Consider the following 16145-nt stretch of genomic DNA (forward strand, 5'->3'; position numbering starts at 1 on the left):
TAACTTTAAGCATCAGCTGTCAGAGCAGCTTCCCGGTCGCTGAAGCTGTACACAGCCCATCTGTAAATAGCCTATCCAACCAACTACCTACCTCATCCCATATTTGTTTTTGTTTTTCTGCTCTTTTGCACACCAGTATTTCTACTGGCACATCCTCATCTGCACATCTATCACTCCAGTGTTAATTGCTAAATTGTAATTACCTCGCCACTATGGTCTATTTATTGCCTTACCTCCTTACTTCATTTGCACACACTGTAAACAGATTTTCCTTTTTGCTCTTAATTGTAATCAGAGGGCTGATATAAATATTATGCATGCCATTCTCTCTTGGCTAAGAGACTGACTGCCTCATTCTTATTTTTAAAAGAAACATTCATGTGTTGAAAATCCCAAATTGTTTGCATAGTCAACTTACACACAGCTCTGACACACACACTTATCCCACCAGATATGCCACCAGGGGTCTTTTCAGTCCCCAAATCCAGAACAAATTCAAGAAAACATACAGTATTATATAGAGCCCTTACTGCATGGAACTTCCTTCCATCTCATATTGCTCAAATAAACAGCAAACCTGGTTTCTAAACAGATAAAGCAACACCTCGCGGCACAACTCCTTTCCCCTATTTTACCTAGATAGTTTGTGTGTATGCATTGATATGTAGGCTACGTGTGCCTTTTTAAAAATGTATATAGTTCTATCCTTGAGCTGTTCTTGTCTAATGATGTTCTGTATTATGTTTCATATTTTGTGTGGACCCCAGGAAGAGTAGCTGCTGCTTTTGCAACAGCTAATGGGGATCCTAATAAAATACCAAATACCAAATACAAAAACGTATTACCTCGAAATTGCCTCGCTATTCATGTTGAATAAATTAACCTTTCAATTTGAACTAAACAAGCTGCTAAATCGTTCAGTTTACATCTTAAAACAAACACTGGCTGCTGTTTCTAGCTAAACAAACCATGGCAAGAGTGGAATTACAATCAGAAACCCAGATTTTTGTCAGTACCATAGACCCAATGCTATTGAAATGACAAGTCAATCCCGTAAATAACCCAATTATAATGGTTTGTGGTCTTAACGTCTGGCACGTAATAATGACATGATTACCAGAAAAGTCTTTCTTTGCAAAGATTTAACATGCGCAAAGGGGATTTAGCAGTCATCGAGTTTCCATTGATTTGGAAACAGATCTGGTGAGGTCAATAAAAGCAGTTTATATTTTCCCTTGTGACATAATGAAATTCCTTTATTACATCACATTTGCTCCACAATGATTATTCATTTGATGGAAAAACCTAATTCATTTTTTTTACGTCATTACAAGTTACGTCTACATTCCGTCTTAATTCGCTCCAACTGTATGGAATAAGGGTTTATTCGACAAATCAGGCCTTATGCGCAGTTTTCTTTAAATGTATTACCCGGACTGAGAAAATCCCATGAGCTTTATAATTTCATTGGGCAAGTCAATTCCCGATATTTGTACCAAAAGTGGACATACGCCAACCTTTACCTCCCAGATCCTGTAGACAGCCATATAATGCTTTAACCTTATCTCTATCAAATGATCCATAAAGAGAACACTCTGAACCTTTCAGAAAACGTTTTACACCCCTTACGTATGTCTACGTATGGGTTGTTTAAGTTGCATATCATAATTATTCCCATTATTACTTTATCAAATCTCTAGTAATCGATTATACACACACACAATTCATCATATTTTCATATCTTCACAGAATCGATATATAACATTAGAAATTCTTAGGTACTCGCATCAACCACTCCATGTGCGTTTTCAACGACTCTCCGCCGCCACCAAGCAGCTCTGCAAACATACTCCCGGCGGAACCCCAAAAACATTGGTTTCCCGGACATCAAGGACTCCCTAGCCTCCCAGAAAAACCTATATAATTACCACTACTTCCCATACATATAAAATAAACATCCCGCGCTCCATAAAACCCTGTGATATTTTATGATGGCAGTGATGGATGGAACCCCAAGATAACATTATATATCGAAACTAATTATCCAAATTTAAATCAGCTTATTATACACATAATAATTCTATATCTTATTATCCAAACATCAGATTCACACTTATTTCCACACTCACACAACTTTCATATCACAATTTACACAGTACTGTTCCCAAAACACACTTAATCATTTAGTTGTTATCTACAATATTTTTATAACCTGCAGGAATATTTTCTAGTTTCTATCTCAGGGTAAGTTCCTGGGATAAGCAACTCATACATTTGCATCTTACAATACTAACCCATGGTACTGCAATGCATCACGGCCATACCATGTAGGACTCCAAATAATTTCTTACTTCAGGACAGTATGATCACGACTTCCTATTTATTATGACAATACTATCAGGATATCATAACCTTAAAATGGCAGTGCCTTCAGGACTCCGTATCAAATACAGGTGCACCTTATTATCTTATAGAATATCATTGTAATGCATTCTCTAATATCTCTGTAGTGCTTTTGAGTCCATACGGGTCTCTAGCCCACACAGGACTTTCTCTTTTAGGCCTAAACTAGTCCTCACAAGGTCTAGTTATACATCCGGTACACACAGCTTTGGATGTCATCCGCCCACAGGTTCTAGTTATACATCCAGTACACACAGCTTTGGATGTCATCCGCCCCCACAGGTTCTAGGTATACATCCGGTCCACACAGGTTTGGATGTTAACGCCAGGTGGCAGTTCCCTCAGAACCCAATTTTTATTTAAAAAAACACAATTAATAATTGTTTCCAAGAAATGTCAGTCTCACCCTATTTCTCTGTCTCTGTTTGAAATGACGTATCCATTCCACTGACGCTCCCAGCCAGGCGGGGATCCAATCTGCTCCGTCTAGTGGAGTATGGCTTTCCTGGCTGTTAACCTGGATTCCCCCTGGAACAATCAGCAAAATTAAGATAATCATTCTCTCCTTGTCGCCAAATATTGTTGTGGAATATTCTAATCAAGTCAGAGAGACTTTGTAATTTCTTCAAACAATCATCTTTATTTAATATTGACTCATTATTGCAGTAATTAATCTGGTCGATCCCACACTCTTGAGTGTTGGATCGAAAGCTCCCCGATAATGAAAAAACATATAGTAAACCTAAAACAGCTTAGTCATGGCTGGTTCCACCCCTCCCATGCAGATCAGGGCATCATAAGCCACCTTGGGTTCATCTTGTGGTGTCACGATCGTCTAATGGTGAAAGATTGGACCAAGGCGCAGCGTGTGCAAAATACATCTTCTTTTATTATAGAAGAGAGAAAAAACAAGAAACGAACAACTATACAAAAACTAACAAAATAACAAACTGACGACCGTGAAGCTATACATATAAATAGTGCTGACACAAACACTACACATAGACAATTACCCACAACCAGCTAAAGCCTATGGCTGCCTTAAATATGGCTCCCAATCAGAGACAACAATAACCAGCTGTCTCTAATTGAGAACCAATTCAGGCAACCATAGACTTTCCTAGACACCTACACTGAACACTAAACCATCTACTCTACTTAACCCCCTAAACCAAACAACACCCTAGACAATACAAAAACACATACTTCACCATGTCACACCCTGACCTAACTAAAATAATAATGAAAACAAAGATAACTAAGGCCAGGGTGTGACATAACCCCCCCCTTAAGGTGCGAACTCCGGGCGCACCAGCATAAAGTCTAGGGGAGGGTCTGGGTGGGCGTCTGTCCACGGTGGCGGCTCTGGCACTGGTCGTGGTCCCCACCCCACCATAGTCACTACCCGCTTTCGTAGCCTCCTCCAAATGACCACCCTCCAACTTAACCCCACTGGATTAAGGGGCAGCACCGGACTAAGTGGCAGCACCGGACTAAGGGGCAGCACCGGACTAAGGGGCAGCACCGGACTAAGGGGCAGCACCGGACTAAGGGGCAGCACCGGACTAAGGGGCAGCACCGGACTAAGGGGCAGCACCAGGATAAGGGGCAGCACCAGGATAAGGGGCAGCTCCGGACTGAGGGACGGCAGCTCCGGACTGAGGGACGGATCCTGGCTGGATGGCGGATCCTGGCTGGCTGGCTCTGGTGGACCCTGGCTGGCTGGCGGATCCTGGCTGGCTGGCTCTGGCGGATCCTGGCTGGATGACGGCTCTGGCGGATCCTGGCTGGATGACGGCTCTGGCGGATCCTGGCTGGATGACGGCTCTGGCGGATCCTGGCTGGATGACGGCTCTGGCAGATCCTGGCTGGACGGCTCATGGCTGGCTGACGGATCTGGCTGCTCATGGCTGGCTGACGGATCTGGCTGCTCATGGCTGGCTGACGGATCTGGCTGCTCATGGCTGGCTGACGGATCTGGCTGCTCATGGCTGGCTGACGGATCTGGCTGCTCATGGCTGGCTGACGGATCTGGCTGCTCATGGCTGGCTGACGGATCTGGCTGCTCATGGCTGGCTGACGGATCTGGCTGCTCATGGCTGGCGGAAGGATCTGGCTGCTCATGGCTGGCGGAAGGATCTGGCTGCTCATGGCTGGCGGAAGGATCTGGCTGCTCATGGCTGGCGGAAGGATCTGGCTGCTCATGGCTGGCGGAAGGATCTGGCTGCTCATGGCTGGCGGAAGGCTCTGGCTGCTCATGTCTGGCGGAAGGCTCTGGCTGCTCATGTCTGGCGGAAGGCTCTGGCTGATCCTGTCTGGCGGAAGGCTCTGGCTGATCCTGTCTGGCGGAAGGCTCTGGCTGATCCTGTCTGGCGGAAGGCTCTGGCTGATCCTGTCTGGCGGAAGGCTCTGGCTGATCCTGTCTGGCGGAAGGCTCTGGCTGATCCTGTCTGGCGGAAGGCTCTGGCTGATCCTGTCTGGCGGAAGGCTCTGGCTGATCCTGTCTGGCGGAAGGCTCTGGCGGCTCCTGTCTGGCGGAAGGCTCTGAAGGCTCCTGTCTGGCGGACGGCTCTGAAGGCTCATGGCAGACGGGCGGCTTTGCAGGCTCAGTACAGACGGGCAGTTCATTCGGTGCTTGGCAGACGGACAGTTCAGACAGCGTTGGGCAGACGGGCAGTTCAGGCGCCGTTGGGCAGACGGGCAGTTCAGGCGCCGTTGGGCAGACGGGCAGTTCAGGCGCCGTTGGGCAGACGGGCAGTTCAGGCGCCGTTGGGCAGACGGGCAGTTCAGGCGCCGTTGGGCAGACGGGCAGTTCAGGCGCCGTTGGGCAGACGGCAGACTCTGGCCGGCTGAGACGCACTGTAGGCCTGGTGCGTGGTGCCGGAACTGGAGGTACCGGGCTAAAGACACGCACCTTCAGGCTAGTGCGGGGAGAAGGAACAGGGCATGCTGGACCCTGGGAGCGCACATTAGGCCTAGTGCGTGGTGCCGGAACTGGTGGTACCGGACTGGGGACACGCATCTCAGGGCTAGTGCGGGGAGCAGCAACAGGACGCACAGGACTCTGGGGACACACAGGAGGCTTGGTGCGTGGTGTAGGCACTGGTGGTAAAGGGCTGGAGACACGCACCATAGGGCTAGTGCGTGGAGGAGGCACTGGTGGTACTGGGTTGGGGCGGGGAGGTGGCGCCGGAAATACCGGACCGTGCAGGCGTACTGGCTCCCTTGAGCACTGAGCCTGCCCAACCTTACCTGGTTGTATGCTCCCCGTCGCCCGACCAGTGCAGGGAGGTGGAATAACCCGCACCGGGCTATGTAGGCGAACCGGGGACACCATGCGTAAGGCTGGTGCCATGTAAGCCGGCCCGAGGAGACGCACTGGTGACCAGATGCGTTGGGCCGGCTTCATGACATCCGGCTCAACGCTCAATCTAGCCCGGCCGATACGTGGAGCTGGAATGTACCGAACCGGGCTATGCACGCGTACAGGAGACACCATGCGCTCTACTGCGTAACACGGTGTCTGCCCGTACTCTCGCTCTCCACGGTAAGTACAGGGAGTAGGCGCAGGTCTCCTACCTGACTTCGCCACACTCCCTTTAAGGCCCCCCCCAAGAAATTTTTGGGTTGTACTCACGGGCTTCCAGCCTTGCTTCCGTGCTGCCTCCTCATATCGCCTCCTCTCGGCTTTAGCTGCCTCCAGCTCTTCACGAGGGAGGCGATATTCTCCCGGTTGTGCCCAAGGTCCCTTTCCATCCAATATCTCCTCCCATGTCCATGAATCCTGTGTAGGTGGGTCCTGTTGCCGCTTGACACGCCGCTTGGTCCTAGATTGGTGGGTAATTCTGTCACGATCGTCTAATGGTGAGAGATTGGACCAAGGCGCAGCGTGTGCAAAATACATCTTCTTTTATTATAGAAGAGAGAAAAAACAAGAAACGAACAACTATACAAAAAATAACAAAATAACAAACTGACGACCGTGAAGCTATACATATAAATAGTGCTGACACAAACACTACACATAGACAATTACCCACAACCAGCTAAAGCCTATGGCTGCCTTAAATATGGCTCCCAATCAGAGACAACAATAACCAGCTGTCTCTAATTGAGAACCAATTCAGGCAACCATAGACTTTCCTAGACACCTACACTGAACACTAAACCATCTACTCTACTTAACCCCCTAAACCAAACAACACCCTAGACAATACAAAAACACATACTTCACCATGTCACACCCTGACCTAACTAAAATAATAATGAAAACAAAGATAACTAAGGCCAGGGTGTGACATGTGGTTAACTGAACCGGGTATTGTTTTACCACCAACCCGGTGTCATGACGTTGGCCTGGGGGTAGGTTTATGACAGTCATAAATACCTCTCCCCCCCTTTTTCCTCTCTCTACCCTACTGATGTGACATTTGAAAAATCCTTTGGTTAACATAGAGATTCTGGGAACATCAGAAGGTGGGGGGAAATGAACTATATTCTGGTAATCCGACCAATTGAACATATGCGGTGGTACTTAATGAATATGATGTCAGTTCGGTTGTCATCTGAGACATTCTCATCAATAATAGGAGGACATAAACTCTACAGTGGAAAGTCTGCACATTGTAGTTATCAGATTCACATGGAATTGTTGTTCAATTTAAATGTTTGAATATAAAATTATTGGTGAAGAGATGAAATGTAATTTTAGCTTCCAAATGAGAGATTTGGGTTTTCATAAGGTTAGGGCTCTGCTCAATCAGTGGCCCGCCCCTGTGAAGAAACATGGGTTATAAAATGTTTCAAACACGCCCTCCTCTCCCTTCCTATATAAAGCCTTGACGACAATATAACCTTCTGTTCCGAGGATGTGAGTACGACGGTCCATACGTTAAAAGGACTAACCTGTCAACTACAGAACTAAGCCAACCTCAGCATGAGCTTTGGTTGCGAATGGTATGAACTTTGAACTCTTATTCACTACAGAAGTGATACTTCCTAGCCGTTGAGTTAGCAACAGCAGCTGCAAACCTGGGCTAGGAAAGGACAGACAGAGTATCCCGTCTACCACACAACAACGTTACTACAACGTATATAATTTACCACCAGAGACATTCTTCAAAGGACAAAGGACTCGGTTGGGCAACACGGCCTTCCATCTACCACCAACCTACCGAAGCGCAGCTCAGAGTAAATATTTATTGCATTTTCCTTTTCCAAATGGGCGGTAATTTAGAATGCATAAGATACTGTATTTACGATAGCATGGCTGGTACCTTTGTTCCTCAAGTCTTCCCGCTCTTTCACTCAAACCCAGACCCCTTTTCTTTTGTGTAACCAGCTGTCATATCTGTTCCGTCCGCTAGGGACGTTTTCCTTGATGACGTAATTTGTAATCAAGGTAAGATTCATTCTGTGTATATGTAATTCTGTGTGATTAGTTAGGTATTTAGTAAATAAATAATTAAACCCAATTTTGTATTGCTGATTCAACTTGTTAGCCAGGGTTCGTGAAGATAACCAAGAATTTACAACTTTCAGATGAGACTGAATTAAGGTGACGATTAATATTGACTGCTATTGATGTAAAATATTACTAGGTCTTTAAGAGTTTATTCGGAATATAACAGCTCTATAAATATTATTTCATGGTGCCCCGACTTTCTAGTTAATTACATTTACATGATTAGCTCAATCAGGTAATAGTTATTACGGAGAAAGGATTTTATAGAATAGCATGTCATATCACTTAATCCGGCATAGCCAAAGACACGACACCGGCTTAGTTTCCCAGATGCAAGGATGATTAGAAACAAAGAGGGGTTTGTTCTACTCCAACAGGCTATCTCTGTCTCGGGTCACACACACCAACTCAGTCTATGGAATGCAGGCTGTAGGTTCTATCACCAACACATTATAAATCAATTGCCAGCGCCAAGCCCCAGAGGCCCAACTCAGTCCCACAGACACAGATGAGAGAATACTCATCAAACCTTAGTTGATGCATAAACAGTATTATAACATAATCTTGTAATTTTTCTACCATACTCCACACTGCCGCCTCCCACCTGGACAAGAGGGACATATGTGATAGTGCTGTTTATTGACTACAGCTCAGTGGGGAACACCGTAGGGCCCTTGAAGCTCATCACTAAGCTCAGGACCCTGTGACTGAACACCTCCATCTGCAACTGGATCCTGGACTTCCTGACGGGCTGCTCCTTGGTGGTGAGGGTAGGCAACAACACATCGGCCACTCTGATCCTCAACACGGGGGCCCCTCAAGAATGTGTGCTTAGTCCCCTCCAGTACTCCCTGTTCACCTATGACTGAGTGCCTGCGCACGACTTAAAACCAAATCATTACTTTTGCTGACAACACTATGGTGGTAGGCCTGATCACAGAGGATGATGAGACAGCCTATAGGGAGGATGTCAGTGATCTGGCAGTGTGGTGCCAGGACAACAACATCTCCCTCAGTGGAGCGGGTTGAGAGCTTCAAGTTCCTTTGTGTCCACATCACTAAGGAATTAACATGAACCACATACACCAACACAGTCATGAAGAAAGCACGACAAAGCCTTTTCACCCTTAGCAGGCTGAAAAGATTTGACATGCACCCTCAGATCCTCAAAAAGTTCTACAGCTGCACAATTGAGAGCATCTTGACTGGCAGCATCACCGCTTGGTATGGCAACTGCTTGGCATCCGACCGCAAGGCGCTACAGAGGTTAGTGAGTACGGCCCAGTATATCACTGGGGCCGAGCTCCCTGACATCCAGGACCTCTATACCAGGTGGTGTCAGAGGAACACCCTAAAAATTGTCAGACTCCAGCCACCACAGTCATAGACAGTTCTCTCTGCTACCGCACGGCAAGCGGTACAGATGTACCAAGTCTGGAACAAGACCTGAACAGCTTCTACCCCCAAGCCATATGACTGCTAAACAGTTAACCAAATAGCTACCCGGACTATCTGCATTGACCTTTTGCATTAACTCTTTTGACTCATCACATACAGTATGCTGCTGCTACGGCTTATTATCTATCCTGTTGCCTAGTCACTTTACCCTTACCTATACAGTATGTACATATCTACCTCAATTACCTCGTACCCCTGTAATGTCAATTTTTATGTTTGTGCTTTTCTGATAACTAATTTCTGCGTTCTATTTATGTGCTGTTCTAATAACCAATTTCTGTGTTCATGCAAGTGACTGATTTAACGAATCCTCACTTATCAGTATCTGCAATTTGGCAGTACGCCCAGACCTTGATTTGAGAATGAACTAAAGATATCTCAGTTTCAAGGTCTCAGCTTAAAGAGAAGAAGCCTCGTGAGGTATTGATCTGTCACATGTTATGAAACAGTATTGGTCGGTCACATGAATGAAACAAAACGGTAATGATGAATTAATTATGCTAAATCATACAAATATAACTTGTCTATGTATAGCCGTATATAAGACAACTGCTGGGACTGCTCAGGGAGAGCTCCTGATTGACATGTGTACTATGGTGCATTGAGTTGGTTGGAACCTCTCAGGTGCACTGACAATAAACAATAATTCATTAAGATTGACTTTGTGTGTCCCTGTGTAAGAATTCCCACGACACCCCTGCGCATCGTCTCGGTACTGGTACATGTGTATACAGCCAAGTTATCGTTACGAATTGTGGATTTATTTCTTGTGTTATTATTTTTGCTATTATTTTGCTATTTATCTCTCTGCATTGTTGGGAAGGACCCGTAAGTGAGCATTTCACTGTTAGTCTACACATGTTGTTTACGAAGCATGTGACAAATAAGATTTGATTGATTTGATTTCTCAGGGTCCTTGACAACTGATTTAGGGGCTGGGGCCTAGATTGTATACTTTTTCGCATTGCAATTATTACATTGTTGGGAAGGGCCCATAAGTAAGCATTTCACTGTTAGTCAACACATGTTGTTTACGAAGCATGTGACAAATAACATTTGATTTAATTACTCAGGGTCCTTGACAGCTCATCTAGGGTCCGGGGCCAAGTTTGTTTTCTTTTCACATGACAATTATTACATTTCTGCACCTACAACAACAACAACAACACATTGTTGCGAACATTAGAACAAGTTTAAGTTGAACTTAGACCTCTGTCTTAAAATGCGCATCAGACAATTACAAACGTGGACGTAGTTGCACGTGACACTTCAATCAAGTACAGGCTTAACTGAATGACAACAGAGACAGAATACAATATGGAATTTTATTGAATATTTTTGGTGCTGAGCAAGAGCAAAATAACATTAGGGTGTCTACTTTGAGAAACAGACGCCTCACAAGTCCTCAACTGGCAGCTTCATTAAATAGTACCCGCAAAACACCAGTCTCAACGTCAACAGTGAAGAGGCGACTCCGGGATGCTGAACTTCTAGACAGAGTTCCTCTGTCCAGTGTCTATGTCATTTTGCAAATCTTAATCTTTTCTTTTTATTAGCCAGTCTGAGATATGTGTTTTCTTAGCAACTCTGCCTAGAAGGCCAGCATCCCGCAGTCGCCTCTTCACTGTTGATGTTGAGACTGGTGTTTTGCGGGTACTATTTAATGAATCTGCCAGTTGAGGACTTGTGGGGCGTCTGTTTCTCAAACTATACACTCAAATGCACTTGTCCTCTTGCTCAGTTGTGCACCGGGGCCTCCCACACCTCCTTCTATTCTGGTTAGAGACAGTTTGCGCTGTTCTGTGAAGGGAGTAGTACACATCGTTGTATGAGATCTTCATTTTCTTGGCAATTTCTTGCATGGAATAGCCTTCATTTCTCAGAACAAGAATAGACTAACGAGTTTCAGAAGAAAGTTCTTTGTTTCTGGCCATTTTTAGCCTGTAATCGAACCCACAAATGCTGATGCTCCAGATACTCAACTAGTCTAAAGAAGGCCAGTTTTAATTGCTTCTTTAAACAGGACAACAGTTTTCAGCTGTGCTAACATTATCGCAAAAGGGTTATTTAATGATCAATTAGTCTTTTAAAATGATACACTTGGATTAGCTAAGACAACGTGCCATTGGAACACAGGAGTGATGGTTGCTGATAACGGGCCTCTGTACGCCTATGTAGATATTCCATTAAAAAATCTGCCTTTTCCAGCTGCAATGTAATTTACAACATTAACAATGTCTACACTGTATTTCTGATCAATTTGATGTAATTTTAATCGACAAAAAAATGTGCTTTTCTTTAAAAAACAAAGACATTTCTAAGTGACCCCAAACTTTTGAACGGTAGTGTCTATAGGGGGAAGAGGTGTTGTCGTGCCCTCTTAGACTGTGTTGGTGTGTTTGGACCGTGATAGGTTCTTAGTGATGTGGACACAGAGGATCTTGAAGCTCTCAACTTGCTCCACTACAGCCCCGTCGATGTGAATGGGGGCGTGCTCGGCCCTCCGTTTCCTATAGTCCACGATCAGGTTCTTTGTCTTGCTGACATTGAGGGAGAAGTTGTTGTCCTAGCACCACACTGCCAGTTCTCTGAACTCCTCCCTGTAGGCTGTCTCATCGTCATCAGTGATCAGGCTTACTACCGTTGTGTCATCAGCAAACTTAATGATGGTGTTGGAGATGTGCTGCCATGCAGTCTTGGGTGAACACGGAGTACAGGAGGGGACTAAGCATGCACCCTTGAGGGTCCCCCGTGTTCAGGATCAGTGTGGCGGATGTGTTGTTGCCTACACTCATCACCTGGGAGTGGCCTGTCAGGAAGTCCAGGATCCAGTAGCAGAGGAAGGTGTTTAATCCAAGGATCCTTAGCTTAGAGAGCACTATGGTGTTGAACGCTGAGCTGTACTCAATGAACAGCATTCTCAAGTAGGTGTTCCTTTTGTCTAGATGGGAAAGGGCAGTGTGGAGTGCAATAGAGATTGTGTCATCTGTAGATCTGATGGGGCGGTATGCTAATTGGAGTGGGTCCAGGGTGTCTTAGATGGTGTTGATGTGACCCATGACCAGCCTTTCAAAGCATTTCATGGCAACAGATGTAAGTGCTACATGATGATGGTCATTTTGACAGGTTACCTTAGTGTTCTTGGGCACAGGGACTATGGTGGACTGCTTGAAACAGACAGTTAGGGAGAGGTTGAAAATGTCAGTGAAGTAGTTTTTTTTGGGGTATCTCTACTTTACTATTTATAACTTTTACATCACTACATTCCTAATTGAAATTATGTACTTTTTACTCTATACATTTTCCCTGACACCCAAAAGTACTCGTTACATTTTCTATGCTTAGCAAGACAGGAAAATGGTTCAATTCACGCACTTATCACTAAACACACATGCTTTGTTTGTAAATTGTGTCTGAGTGTTGGAGTGTGCCCCTGGCTATCCGTAAATTTTAATTAAACAAGAAAATGGTGCCGTCTGGTTTGCTTAATATAAGGAATTTGAAATTATTTATACTTTTACTAACTATATTTTAGCAATTACCTATATTTAAAACCAAATACTTTTAGACTTTTATCAAATAATATTTTACTTAGTGACTTTCACTTTTACTTAAGTCATTTTCTGTTAAGGTATCTTTACTTTTACTCAAATATGACAATTGGGTATTTTTTTCCACCACTGGCCCTGCAGCCTTGTTAATGTTAAGCTGTTTATAAGTCTTACTCACGTTGGCTACTGAGAGTGCGTTCACACAGTCATCCAGAACAGCTGGTGCTCTCATGCATGGTTCAGTGCTACTTGCCTCAACGCGAGCATAGAAGGCATTTAGCTCATCTGGTAGACTCGCGTTACTGGGCAGCCCGCAGCTGGGCTTCCCTTTGTAATCCATCATAGTTTACAAGCCCTGCCACATCCGACGAGCGTCAGAGCCGGTGTAGTAGGATTCGATCTTGGTTCTGTATTGACGCTTTGCCTGTTTGATGGTTTCATTGGAGGGTGTAGGGTGTAGGGGGATTTCTTATAAGCGTCTGGATTAGTGTCCTGCTCTTTGAAAGTGGCAGCTCTAGCCTTTAGCCCAGGGCAGATGTTGCCTGTAATTTATGGCTTCTGGTTGGGATATGTACATATGGTCAATGTGGGGACGACATTGTCAATGCACTTATTAATGAAGCTAGTGACTGATGTGGTAAACTCCTCAATGCCATTGAATGAATCCCGGAACATATTCCAGTCTGTGCTAGCGAAACAGTCCTGTGGCTTACCGTCCACTTCATCGAACCACTTCTGTATCGAGTGTGTCACTGGTACTTCCTGTTTTGCTTGTAAGCAGGAATCAGGAGGATAGAGTTATGGGCTGTTCTGTGAGGGCTGTTCTAACTGTTCTTTCTGTGTGTAGAATGACCCTATGATGTCTGGGCACTCAGCCAAGACTTGACAGAAACTCACTGGTTCCTCTTAAGTTAACTGGAGACAGAGTAAAGATTATATCCTGCACACTAATGATAAAGCTATTGTTCTGTTTGGAGCCTGCTTCTGGGCCACAGATTCATGTGTGTGTGTGTGTGTGTGTGTGTGTGTGTGTGTGTGTGTGCGTGTGTGTGAGCGTATGTGTGTGTGTGTGAGTGTGTGTGTGTGAGTGAGTGAGTGTGAGTGAGTGTGAGTGAGTGTGAGTGAGTGTGAGTGTGTGAGTGTGTGTGTGAGTGTGAGTGTGACCAGTACGACCATACATAATCTGGGCCGACAGTCAAAGGCACTTGCTTGCCCAACTTGGGGGAACCGTTGAGCTACTGTTAGAGGAAGTATGTCTGGAGTGACTTCCTCACTCAGTTGCAACAGACTGAGGCAACCTTTTCACCCCCCCTCACACACACATACACCTACATAGGGTCACGTGTTTTGCAGATGCTTGCATGGGGTAGCTGGACTATATAAATGATCCTGTACTCATTGTACAGGAGGCTCTCACTCCATTTCACCTGTGTGGGTGGGGCGACCAGCCTCCTTATTATAATACGTTTTTAATAAAAGTAATACCTTGATTGATCATTGATTTTGCCTCTCCTCATTATTAGTTAAAGATAGAATTTCCACATACTTCCTTAATTTTAGAGATCGAGCAACAGCTGTTGTTAACAAAGAGACACACACCACCACCCCTGAACACCCCTGCCGTTCTGTCCTGCCGATGTATAGAAAATATGTATATTTTCCATGTCCTTGTTCAGCCACGAATTGGAGAAACATAGGATATTACAGTCTTCAGATCACATTGATAGGATAGTCTCGAACGGAGTTCGTCCAGTTTATTCTCCAGTGATTGCACGTTCGCCAATAGATTGGAGTGCAAAAGCGTTTTATCAACTCGCCGACGAAGTCTCATCAGGTATCACGCACGCACGCCTCTGTAATGCCGCCTCTTCTTTTCCGAGTATCGGGGATTTGGGCCATGTCCAGGATGAGCAATATATCTTCCGCCTCCGACTCATTGAAGTAGAAATCCTCATACAAATTGAGGTTAGTGATCTCTGTTCTGATGTCCAGAAGCTCTTTTCAGTCATAGGAAGTGATGGCGGAAACATTACAAAAAACTTTAAGAAGAAGAAAAACACAAAAAATTGCACAATTGGTCAGGAGCCCGTAAAACGGCTGCTATTCCCTCCAGCACCATTTATCCATTCAACACACTAACACAATAAATGTAATTTTACATTTCAAAGGTGGAATAAGACTAGTGATCACTGTGAGCTGTCAGTCAAATGCACTGTGACCAGTCAGTGAAATGCATGGGATCTAGTTGCTTTGATTATCAGAAGTGCCATTGGACTTCTGTTGACTACGCTTTTATGAACGTGTTGGATCACGTACAGCAACATCAACTAATTATTGTCATTGTTGCTAGCTACATTTCCATCCAGAATCACAACAACACACTGGCCATGTTTGAAAGCATCAAAACGACTGCATGCTGACTGATCTACAAATCACCTTGTATCATAAATAAGGACTCATTATTATTTGTAGATCAGTCAGTCAGTCACAATTTATCCATGACACATTGCAGTTTTGATCCTCTCGAACAAGGCCACTTCCTTTAGCTCTATTGAAGCCTGCCATAATTTTCGTGATATTGTCAGCCAACCCCTCTATTGGTGCTTTCAAGACAACTGGTGCCACGTTCAAAACAACTGGAAACACGGAACTGGGAAATCTCTGACTTCCGTCTTCAGTGCGTTCAAATCACCTGGAAACAACTCAGACCGGGAAAAATAATTTAAACGATCATCCAACTCAGAATTCCAACTCAGGAACTCTGGCCTCATTCTAGATGTCCAACTTACCAACCTGAAGATCACTGATGTCATGATCTGACCTTGTATTTTTCAGAGCTCCCAGTTGTTTTGAACGCGGCATGGGAACTCATATATACAGTCATTGTTCTGCTCTCTAGAAGGAGGCCAGAGTGGCGCAGGGGTCTAAGGTGCTGCATCATAGATCAAGAGGTGTCACTACAGACCCTGGTTCGATTCCAGGCTGTATCACAACTGGCCGTGATTGGGAGTCCCATAGGGCGGAGCACAATTGAACCAGCGTCGTCTGGGTTAGGTGTGTGTTATGCCATCATTGTAAATAATAAGGGGGGGGGGGGGGAAACAAAGGGGGAACTTTGTTCCCTTTGCTTTGCTTTGTTAAAGAAAGGTTAAATAAAAAGATTCCCTAATTTGATGACCATTCAAAAGATTTTTCCGGTTGGAGCTAGCTTTTTTTCCGAATTCCCAGTTGTGTTGAACGCACTGAAGTTGGAGATTGCCGAGTTCCCA

Source organism: Salvelinus namaycush, chromosome 25, assembly GCF_016432855.1.
Source record: "Salvelinus namaycush isolate Seneca chromosome 25, SaNama_1.0, whole genome shotgun sequence".
In the NCBI taxonomy this organism is placed as follows: domain Eukaryota; kingdom Metazoa; phylum Chordata; class Actinopteri; order Salmoniformes; family Salmonidae; genus Salvelinus; species Salvelinus namaycush.